The 11,479-nt window shown below is 32.3% G+C and overlaps 2 long non-coding RNA genes across 5 annotated transcripts; one reads left to right on the top strand and one right to left on the bottom strand.

Moving 5' to 3' along the window:
- The first annotated feature begins 459 nt into the window (after positions 1-459).
- Positions 460-3,587, top strand: si:dkey-188k17.3. Of its 2 annotated transcripts, XR_002456058.3 has the most exons (4): positions 460-508; positions 1,546-1,585; positions 1,685-1,829; positions 3,176-3,547. It is a non-coding gene; the product is annotated as a si:dkey-188k17.3 (long non-coding RNA). The 2 variants fall into 2 exon arrangements; XR_012393944.1 differs by lacking the exon at positions 460-508 and having other exon boundaries at positions 1,544-1,585; positions 3,176-3,587.
- A 2,519-nt stretch (positions 3,588-6,106) lies between these two features.
- si:dkey-188k17.2 lies at positions 6,107-10,592 on the bottom strand. 3 transcript variants are annotated; one of them, XR_002456057.3, is made up of 8 exons: positions 9,835-10,592; positions 9,410-9,469; positions 8,506-8,657; positions 7,048-7,232; positions 6,859-6,963; positions 6,718-6,777; positions 6,497-6,626; positions 6,107-6,403 (listed from the first exon to the last, which is right to left on the bottom strand). It is a non-coding gene; the product is annotated as a si:dkey-188k17.2 (long non-coding RNA). The 3 variants fall into 3 exon arrangements; XR_012393945.1 differs by having other exon boundaries at positions 6,718-6,774; positions 7,048-7,150; positions 9,835-9,898; XR_011007298.2 differs by lacking the exon at positions 9,835-10,592 and having other exon boundaries at positions 6,718-6,774; positions 9,410-9,452.
- Positions 10,593-11,479: the final 887 nt, after the last annotated feature.

Raw genomic sequence — 11,479 nt, 5'->3', positions numbered from 1 at the left:
TTTATTTTGTTCATGAAAAGCGTCTGTAAACTGGGTCGAAACTACTGTATGAATAAACTTCGGTCCACGTGACATCCCTTCACGGTGAGTTTAACGCCGCTCTGCTATTGGTCAAACTGCATCAGCGCTGAGTTCTCAGATGAGTTCAACTGTCAACATTAAATAGTGTGTTAATGCTGCATAATGTATTTTATTGGAGATTAGTTGGTGTTTATAAATATGTTATCATTTACTTCAAATTTAATGAGTGAAATTATACTCGGTTGCCCAGTTTAGGGTAACTATGCCTAATAAAACTTTGATTCATTCATATTATTTATTATTTTTTTTACTTAAAAAATATTACATTTCAAGTACTTAGTTTTAAAAATGTTTTTGGCTGATCTTTTTCATTTTAAATGATTTATTGATGTTCGGGTCATTGTATGTGGCGATCTATTTTTTACAGTCTATGGTCGCGATCCCAAGGTTCATTGCGATCCCAAGGTTCACTGCGGTTTTCCACAAGGTAAGTAAAAAGTAAACAAATAAAGACGATTTGTTGATAAAGCATGTACTGTAAACTAGCGACGTTATCTAATTACATCAAGTTCATTTATTAAAAAAATACTTTTTCTTCACATATAACGTTGGTCATGCATAGCTTAGAAGAATATATACATTTTAAGATGAGGAACAGTGTTACCAGATTGTTGTTTTCCACAATAGAATTCGTGCAAAATCTATATATAATATGCAATATACAACTCTAATAATACAAATGTATTCATAATTGTTTCAATATTAAAGCAAATCAAGTGTTTCCAAAGGTTTAAAGGCTACATTGTAAAAACAATTATTTTCCATGCCTTAAAACACACACACACACACACACACACACACACACACACACACACACACACACACACACACACACACACACACACACACACATATATATATATATATATATATATATATATATATATATATATATATATATAAACTGTATATATTTTTTATTATTTATTTTTTATAATATGGTATAAGTCTGTTGAGAAAAGCAAAACTGCTTGGCATGTAATTGATTATGCCCTTATTTCAGTAGTAAATTTACCCATTTCAAGTAAAAGTATTTGAAGCATAACAAAAGCTCAAGTGTAACTTAAGCTGATGTATGTCACATAATGAATATCATACACTATTACCAGTATAATTTGGCCTTTACCAATTTATTTAATAAAAGAAAGAATCTATCATCTCTAAATTGTGGTAAAGAGGCACAACAAGCTGTCTTCATTGTCAAATATTATGTCAGTCATGATGGTAATGGTAAAACTCATGGATTACCTTGCACCTTCTCAGAAATTTAACATTGATCATATGTATTACAGGTGGCTGGATTGTTTTTAACACAAGCAACGTTTTTTTAAATCATTATCTTAAACAGATTAAGGATCATTTTGGACTACACTTACATTACTTTACAACTGCTTAATGCAGTACTGATGTATCTAGTAGTTAAGTGGGTTTAACTAATGTCACATCTGTTTTTATTCATTTCAGATGCAGAAACTTTTGACATATGAATTCATCTTGACTAAGGGTAAGGTTTTTGTTCAGAATTAATCATTAATTAAAATCATTGTATTTTCTTTGTTAATATGTACAGATTTTAAAAAGAATGTACTTTCTTTAAACAAAGAACTCTTCACAGCACTGCATCTGAACAGTCACAACCTCACAGAGCTGCACAACTGCCCCACTCAAGATCAGTGTTGAAGCTGGAACCTCGTCTTGTGTACAGCAAAGGCAGAGCTGAAAATTCACTGTTTGTCTTGTATTGTGTGGTAAGTCATAGTTTTATAAAAAAAAAATATTTTATTGCAACACTAAGTAGTCTATTCTGTGGTCAATATGATATAAAGGGCCTAAAATGGGACTGATGTGATCATTGTTTAGATTTCTAGATAAGTACTCATGGGGCTACACATGCAGCTGAAGTTAGCTACATTGAGTAGGACATTTCTTTCAGTATACTCTTAAAGAGATTCATCCAAAAATGAAAATTCTGTCATTAATGACTCATACTTCACTTGTTCCAAATATGTCTGAGTTGCTTTCTTCAGTTAAACACTAAAATATATATTTTAAAGAAAGATGAAAACCTGCAAACATTAACTTCCATAGTATTTGTTTTTTCCCACTATATATGTCAATGGTTTCAGCTTTTCAGCTTTCTTCAAAAAACCTATTTTATGTTCAACACAAAGTAACTTGGAAGTTTTTAAAAAAGGTTTACAACCACTTGAGGGAGAGTAAATAGTGAACTATTCCTTTAACCCAATCTAGTTGACTTTACTAGTAAATTGTATAGAAACCCCTTACATTTTATACAAGGTACAACTTAACAGCCGTACTTGAATTAAAATATTACTGTAAGTCCAAGAAGATTGTAAAGGTTCTAAGTTAATTTAAAGAGGGCTGTTTAGTTTCACTACATTGTAAAAACAATGTTTTAGTTGATGAGGGCTGTTTTAGTTTAGTTGTGTAAAAACATAAAGGGTTTAAGGCAACAGGTTTCTATGCAGTTTTCTAATAAAGTCAACTAGTTTGGGTTAAGAGTGTAATGGGTTACAGTAATAGCAGTGAATCATGCAGGCATACAATAAATGTTTAGCCATTTAAAGCAATAAGCTTGTTATAATTTAGAAATATTTTTAGGGTGGAGCACAGTATGCTGTTGTAGTTTTCATATAATTGATGAGTCAAACATGAGATGTGTGTGTTAAATTGCAAGAAGTAAATTAACAATGTTCATCAAGATTCAAATCTTGCATCTTATATTTTTTAAGGTTTTGGCCCAATAATACCCATATTCTGCTATTTAAAAAAACATGCTGGAATTTGTGTCAGCATTCCCTTCAATGAAAACTACAGCAGTGGACATCAGTGGTGATAAAAATGTTTGAGAAGGATAAGGGTTTTCATAATGAGAAGTGCAGTCACTATCCTGATATCTGAGTGTAGAACTGACAGATCTACTTGGAATACATGGAAACATGCTAGAAATGTTTAACCTATTATTATTAATGACACTTTACATATATAAATAAATATCCCTGGACTTTCTAAATGAAACCTAACCATCATTCTTTGTTCAGTAATGATATTGTGCACTTCTAATACTTTACAGTGGCAAGACCTGGAATAACACCTGGGAGCCCTCCAGGAATTCCTGACACTTTACGCACAAGTCTCCTCATGCTAACCGGATTGCAATATGACAGTCTAGTCAGCATAAACACCTGGACTCACCAAGCACACTTTGGTTCTCAGTGTTTTGTATAAATTGTTTTTGCTATTCTTCAGTAAATACTTTTGATGTTTAAGTTCAAAAAGTTGTTATTATAAACATAATTTGCATTTGTGATGAACTTGACTTGTTGTTGTTGTGCAAGCTGTTTATTATAATGGCATTTCCAAAGGCATCATTTGAAAATATTTTTTTGCAGTGCAGTTTTACTTGAGCTTGACATAACAGATGTATGACATGAATAAATATCACAAAATAAATATAATAATAATAAAAAATATACATTTCCTTCAATTATAATAGTTTTTAATCATTTATATATGTATGGTAATATGTTATTGCATTAAAAACTGTTATAAAATATATATATTTGCATGTTTGCGTGATTTTTGTTTTTTGTGGCATTATAAATAAATTATAAATGTTTCATTAAAAATGTATTGTGTTTATTTGCATACTCATTTACAATGAACTACTATTTTTACTATTTAATGGGCACTATATTTGTCATTTAAGTTTGACATATATTTATATTTGTATATCTACATGATGCAGGGTTTAGTTACAGGAAATGCTGAAAATGTTTTCAAACATGAAACTTTTATTTTATTATTCGTTTCAAATTTTGTATACTGCCTATGATCTGGTTTTACTATGATCATTTTGCACATCAGTATAATAATATTATTAATAGTAATATTAATACAGATTTTGATATTTAAGTTATATTATAAGGTTATAATAATCTACCTTCAGCCGGAAGATTACCAAATAGAGACAAAGTGTGACGTAGATTGCGACGTTGTGATTGGACTATAACTTCAAAACCAAATTAAAAGATCCTTCGTGTTGCTAACTATGTTTTGCTAACTTTGCCACTTTACTAACAGTGTCCTTTATCAATGAGTTATCGCTGTGTTTCAAATAGTTACCGATTAACCAAGATCGTAACCCTAAACTTAACCCTAACTACACCTTTCAATGAACTACATTTTGTACCGCCATGTCTTTCCCGTCCCTCCTATACAGTGACAAAGGATTGTGGGTAATGTAGTTTAAAGCCTTTTTTTTTAATAAAATGGAATAAATACAATTTTTAATGAACTAAAGACTATCTGAATAAGGTCATTGTGCATATATTTATGACATATATGAAAGCCAGGCATAAATTTGTTATTTTACAATGAGTATTTTTTTAAAACAGCTTTTATTGACTTGATCAGTATATATCAGACTATTATATCCAATATTATTTATTGAACATAGCATAGGTAATAGTCTTGCTGATATTCTCTCACTCATTTCTCGTTTGAAATGTGAATACTTTTTCCTTTTCTACGGGGCTCTACTCATCCCCTTTGAGTAAAAGGGCAGTTAACCTATGTAGATGTATTATCTTCAACATGGACAAGAAATTGTATTGTCACATGTACAGTTGTGGTAAAAAAAAATAAGCTGGAAAATAAGCTAAACATTAGTATCCTCTTTAATCACAAGTTATTAGCAATAGTAATCTATGTTCATCACAAATATTATGAGTTCAGAATTCTGGAAGTGTGTTTCATTAATGGTCATCATGTGATGTTTAATTGTTTTCACTTTATTTGAAATATGGACAAAAGCTCTTTTAAAATATGTAAATGTTTATAAATATAACCTTTTTCAAGATGTATTTGTTTGACAACCACTCTTTATCTGACTATTTTTACTTTCTAAATCTTCAACTGTTTGTGTAACAGTATGTTTTGATGACAATGGATGAACTTGTGTTTAATAATGACCACATAATGTCTTTGTCCTGGATGTGGGTTAATTTGTTAATTATTTTCTTTATGATCAAATGGTTGTAAGATTTGCTGCATTGTAAGAATCATGAAAATAGTGAGAAATGAGGTAACAATGACGAAAAGATATCCTTTCAAATGTTGTGAATAGTTCAAACCTCCAAATGATTAAAATACATAGTCAATAACCAATAAAATAAAAATGCAAACCTTTAAATTATCTAAACTTGAAGTAAAATAGTTCTGTGCTGTACTTATAAGTTACTGTGAAGTTTTATGTCTACCAAAAATACAAATTTTATTTTCATTCATTAATTTTCTTTTTGGCTTAGTCCCTTTATTAACCAGGGGTCGCCACAGTGCTATGAACCGCTAACTTTTCCAGCATGTTTTTATGCACCAGATGCCCTTCCAGTCGCAATCCATCTCTGGGAAAATATTTATTTTTTTTATTTTTTATCTTGCATTCAATAAAACATTATACAAAGATTATTATTAATTTTCAGCATAACAACAGTGGCACTGTTATCTCACAACAAGTACAGCAGTTTTTTGTTAGACATTCTAACAAATGAATACAAATGTTTCAAAGTAAAGACAAAAATAAAAGGAAATTATTATTTTATATTTTTTTAGAAAAATCCATGAGGACCAAATCAATACATCAGATCTTTGATGTAAATCATAGGTTAATTTTTCCAGTGGTAGAAGTCTGATTGCCTGACTCAGCCACATATTGGCTGTAGGTATCTGAGCAGTTGACCATAATAATATACATTTTATGGCCAAGTATATGCAAAAATTAAATTTATCATAAAAATGTATCATAAAATTGATATTTTAAAAGCTCTTGATGTCATTTAATGTTATAATTTTATTTTAATATAGAGTTCCTCAAATTGTTATATGTTGTAAGCAGTTAGGCATACAATAATGCTCTTAATTTACAACACTGATTGATTTTAGAGGCATGCATACATACTGTACATATCTATGTATTTAAAAAAAAAGAGACAACAATTTGGTTATAGATGATGAAAATTTATTTTTTTACAGATTTTATTACATGCTTTAGATTCAGGGTTAAGGTCATCCTCTTCTGGATTACAGTAAAAGAAAATCCACAGTCAATGTCATACTCATCAGCTGGAGCTTTATTTAAAAAAAATGTCTGTTCACTGCTCCAGCCAAAACTTGCAGGTACCTTGCAGGTCTCTAGATTGCACCATTGTATTGTTGTTTATTTCTCAGTTATTTTGCTGCTTTCTGAGAAGGATGATCAACAGACCTTTTAACCCCTCTTCATTTAGGCCACATGCCGAATCTTAAAAGAAGAACACAACAACATTAAAATATATTAGTATCCTTTGGACTGGGTAACCTTATGCTTTATGTGCCAAAAAATACAAATACATACCAGTACTTTTTATATTATTATTTATAGTGGTTGGCCATCTCTGCCACAATAATCCGCTGCTTCTCCTGAAGAATCCTGACTAGCAGGATGATGTTGAACACCCTCCTCTTTGTTGCTGGATCGACAGAGTCTGAAATATATTCATAAAAAGAAAGTTGTATTACAAGGATTATACGTCAACTTTTAAAGAATCAACACTGACAGAAGTCTAGTGTACATACCATGCCATATGACGAAGACATCCATATCACTTCTGTTTTTTGTTGTCTTTGCGTCTGCTACTGAAAAAAAAAATAATAACAATAATAGTAACACTTACAATATTTCATGACTACATGTAATATTAATAATAATTTCCTCACCTGCCCTCTCCTCTACATCACAGACCAAAGTCTTCCAATTGGTTTCCGGTCACTGCCAGTTCCATGGATTGTGTTTTGCAACTTGCTTTGCAGAGCTGTTGCAGTCTACAATAATAAGCAATCAAAAATCACAATACTATTTAAATAGGTTACTGAACATCTAAAACAAATTCTACTGGATGCAGTTACCTTCTGAAATCAACAGGTCAGCGAGATGGCCAAATTGTTGAATATCTGCTAATTCCAGCACATGACCATGAGAGTTACAGTAGCATGTCTGGTCACTCCAATCCTATAGAAGAAATATTGAACTGTTCAACCTCCTTCCCAAGAGTAAAACCACACATATCCTGGTATGCCTCACTCCATTTCACCTGGTTAACATATACAAAAAAAACAACAAAAAAAAAACAACAACAAATAAGTAAACCAATAAGTTTTGGCATTTACCTGTAGATCAGTTTAAGATAATCATATAGTTCATCTATCTCAGATTTAAACTCATGTGCTTAGGCATGAAACACACTAAAATCATAGGCTTAAAGATGGTGCTGAAACTTTGGACAGCTTTTTGCAACTCTTTGGAGGTAGTGTCATTAGTTGATGTAGTCCACAAATCTTCCTGCCAATCCTTAATCCTTAGCTGTAAATACACCTTCAAAAATGCCAGTGTTTGAAAAAGGGATGAAACAGTACAGAACAAGTGCATAACAGTTTCTATCTTCTAATCTAATTTTACTAGGTGAACATCAAAGAGCTGTTTTCTTGTTAATTTAGTTTCAACACATACAGTTTAAAGTACCTCGTTCATTCTTGAAATGGTTATGCTTATGGTTAACATCTACTTAAATTGGCAGTATATCTAGTGTGGAAGCAGGACAGATGAAAGACTCTTCCTTGCAAATACTATCCACCTTGTATTGCACAGACTCCCACTCAAGAATATCTCAGAAAAATGTCTGCTGAGATCTTAGCAGTCCATTAAAAATAATTATACCAACATCTTTTCCACCAATGGAAAGACTATAAAAATATTTTAGGATATATTAATACTTGCATGACCAAATCTGAGATAAAAAAGGCCATCAGTATGGCTTAGTTTAAATAAAACCAAAATTTTACTCTAGCCCACTGTCACCTAGGTCTACAGATCCAGGGACTAATGGAAACATTAAAGTACACACCAACAGCCACTGGAGCAAGGCCCTCTCACAGTTGGGAAGATTGGAGTTCCTATGAGCTGTACCAGATAAAAACCACAAAAAACTTACATTTATAACTTATCCTAAGACTAGTAGACAAGCAGCATAAGCAGACTTCTAATTTCCTAAACCCCAATGTGGACAGTTGATGGCCTATAAGGTGTCATAAATTCAGACAAAACAAATTACTTTCTGAAAAAGAAAAAAATGGTTGGCCACTATCAACACCCAGAACAAATAGTTTTAAACAGTTAGGCCACAATATTTTGTGAGCTTATACTGTAGTTTATAATGTTTTGCATAAACAATAGTAATAGCAAAACTAATGCGTCTCTTTCTGTTATTACAATAGTAGTGAAAGAATACATGCATTTCATCTTATACAATCATATATGCCTAAACAATGTAGATATTTAAAATACATGCAATGAAAAACTTCACTAACCCTTGACTGATTCCAGAGTGGTCTTGGCCTTCTTTACATGGTGGTGCTTCTTGGAGATCATCAAGCTGTCATCAAGACTTGAGGTTATAATTGAGATCTTGATTATCAATCTGAGTATCAAGGAATCACTCATGGTGATAGGCAGAAACAGGCTGAAAGACACCAGAATTAATCAAACAAATACAAAGGTGTTAACAGAGATAGAGAGAGAGACAAGTGCAATTTAACGTATAGACATTGGTAAAGTGACTTTACTTTTTGCTTATTAGAAAACTAAATTGGATTTTTAAAGTAATCTAAAGAACCTGAAAAAAGCAAAGAGAAAATATTCATATCTGAACAATGAACACCTAATAATTTACACCTGTAAGTTTTATATATATATATATATATATATATATATATATATATATATATATATATATATATATATATATATATATATAAAACTATATATATATATATATATATATATATATATATATATATATATATATATATATGTGTGTGTGTGTGTGTGTGTGTGTGTGTGTTTGTGTGTGTGTGTGTGTGTGTGTTTTAAGGCATGGAAAATAATTGTTTTTACAATGTAGCCTTTAAACCTTTGGAAACACTTGATTTGCTTTAATATTGAAACAATTATGAATACATTTGTATTATTAGAGTTGTATATTGCATATTATATATAGATTTTGCACGAATTCTATTGTGGAAAACAACAATCTGGTAACACTGTTCCTCATCTTAAAATGTATATATTGTTCTAAGCTATGCATGACCAACGTTATATGTGAAGAAAAAGTATTTTTTTTAATAAATGAACTTGATGTAATTAGATAACGTCGCTAGTTTACAGTACATGCTTTATCAACAAATCGTCTTTATTTGTTTACTTTTTACTTACCTTGTGGAAAACCGCAGTGAACCTTGGGATCGCAATGAACCTTGGGATCGCGACCATAGACTGTAAAAAATAGATCGCCACATACAATGACCCGAACATCAATAAATCATTTAAAATGAAAAAGATCAGCCAAAAACATTTTTAAAACTAAGTACTTGAAATGTAATATTTTTTTAAGTAAAAAAAATAATAAATAATATGAATGAATCAAAGTTTTATTAGGCATAGTTACCCTAAACTGGGCAACCGAGTATAATTTCACTCATTAAATTTGAAGTAAATGATAACATATTTATAAACACCAACTAATCTCCAATAAAATACATTATGCAGCATTAACACACTATTTAATGTTGACAGTTGAACTCATCTGAGAACTCAGCGCTGATGCAGTTTGACCAATAGCAGAGCGGCGTTAAACTCACCGTGAAGGGATGTCACGTGGACCGAAGTTTATTCATACAGTAGTTTCGACCCAGTTTACAGACGCTTTTCATGAACAAAATAAAAATTACATATTTTTAAAATAAGAAAACTGCGATAATAGGCGTAAATCAGGTTTTAAAAATTGCGTTGACATCTATTGGTAATTATACGAGCCTCCAGGGTCTCCCTATGACGCCTCAAGCCTGATTTATACTTCTGCGTCAAACACCGGCGTATGCTACGGCGCTGACGCATAGCCCTTCGCCGTGGCCATCGCCGTCACTGACGTGCACCTCTCAAAAAATGTAACTACACGTCGCAACGACGCGTAGCATAAGCTCTGTGATTGGTCGGCTTGGTAGCGCTGACGAGTCTGGGCGGGACCGAGAGGCGCGCGAATGGCGCGACGCCGCGCGAGCGATTGTTTACAAGTGTGGAATCCCGTGAAGGAGCTCCGGATGGAAAGTTTTGTTTTGTGTTTACCTCATAGTTAAAGTTGTTGTACGTCCGCCGGTTCCTGCCTCAAAATGAGCGAGTTTGAGCCACTTGTACATCCCGGAAGTGTTCAGGAAATGCAAAAAAGTAGCGAAGAAACTTGACACAGAGGAACATTTACACCTCACTGCCAACTAGCGTTTCGGAAGTGTTAATGCAGACCGGCAGAGACAGCGCGCAGAAGTATAAATGCACAGCCACGCGCGTTGCCTGCGCCGTGGGTTACGCCGGTCACCTGACGCAGAAGTATAAATCAGGCTTCAGGCTCAGGTACATATTCTATAGGGAATCCCTGCACGTCTAAATATGACGCTAAAGGGGTACCCTGTGCGTCAATAACCTACGCCGAGGGTTCCTGACCAAGCGTCAGTATATGACGAGTTGGGAGTGAGTGTTGATACAAAAACAAAACAAAACATTGTTATACACCATAGCCTGTAGCCTATAAAATGGCCGCAAATCTTTTTAAATGCATTAAAAAGCAAGCGCATATTAGCCGTACCTTGAGTTTGTTCACATTCTGCCTGTATTAACATGCATGCTGTATTTTAATATAGCTTATTTTGATGAATTAGCTCTAACTGACAGCTTTTTCTTCTTTTTCAGCGGTTATGCTCGCATTATATTTCACACGCATATGCAAGGTGACTGAAATTGAAATTCAAATACAAAACATACTGAGCCATTAAGTAAAAAAACAAAACAAAACAACAGTTATAGCTACTTTAAAGGAGAACATTGCCGTTTTGAAAAAAAAAAAAAAAACTGAACTGAAACTAAATTATTAAAAAAATAAACCTGCTAGACTTAATTTATGTCCTGCGCAAAAATATTTTTATTATAATCTGCTTAAAATAGGTCAATTTATTTCTTTTTTTTTACTTTTGATGAAGCTGCATTCAACTTAAGCTCAATGTCGGCAATGTCTTTAAATAAATAATATATCTAGGCCTATTTTCATTATTCATTAATTTTCATTATTCGTTTATTATTATCTACAATTGTTGAGACATAAAATGAGATAGTAAACTATGATCAACAACGAAAATGTAAGTAAAAACAGAAATAAAAACATAAATGAAAATGTCTTGTCTTAGTCCTGTCAAAATAGCAAACACTGAACATCTCTCTATATTTAGGTTAAAAGAC

This window comes from Danio rerio, chromosome 18 (assembly GCF_049306965.1).
Source record: "Danio rerio strain Tuebingen ecotype United States chromosome 18, GRCz12tu, whole genome shotgun sequence".
NCBI lineage: Eukaryota > Metazoa > Chordata > Actinopteri > Cypriniformes > Danionidae > Danio > Danio rerio.
Note: the sequence above shows the minus strand (reverse complement) of the source record. Positions and strands in the feature narration are given on the sequence as shown.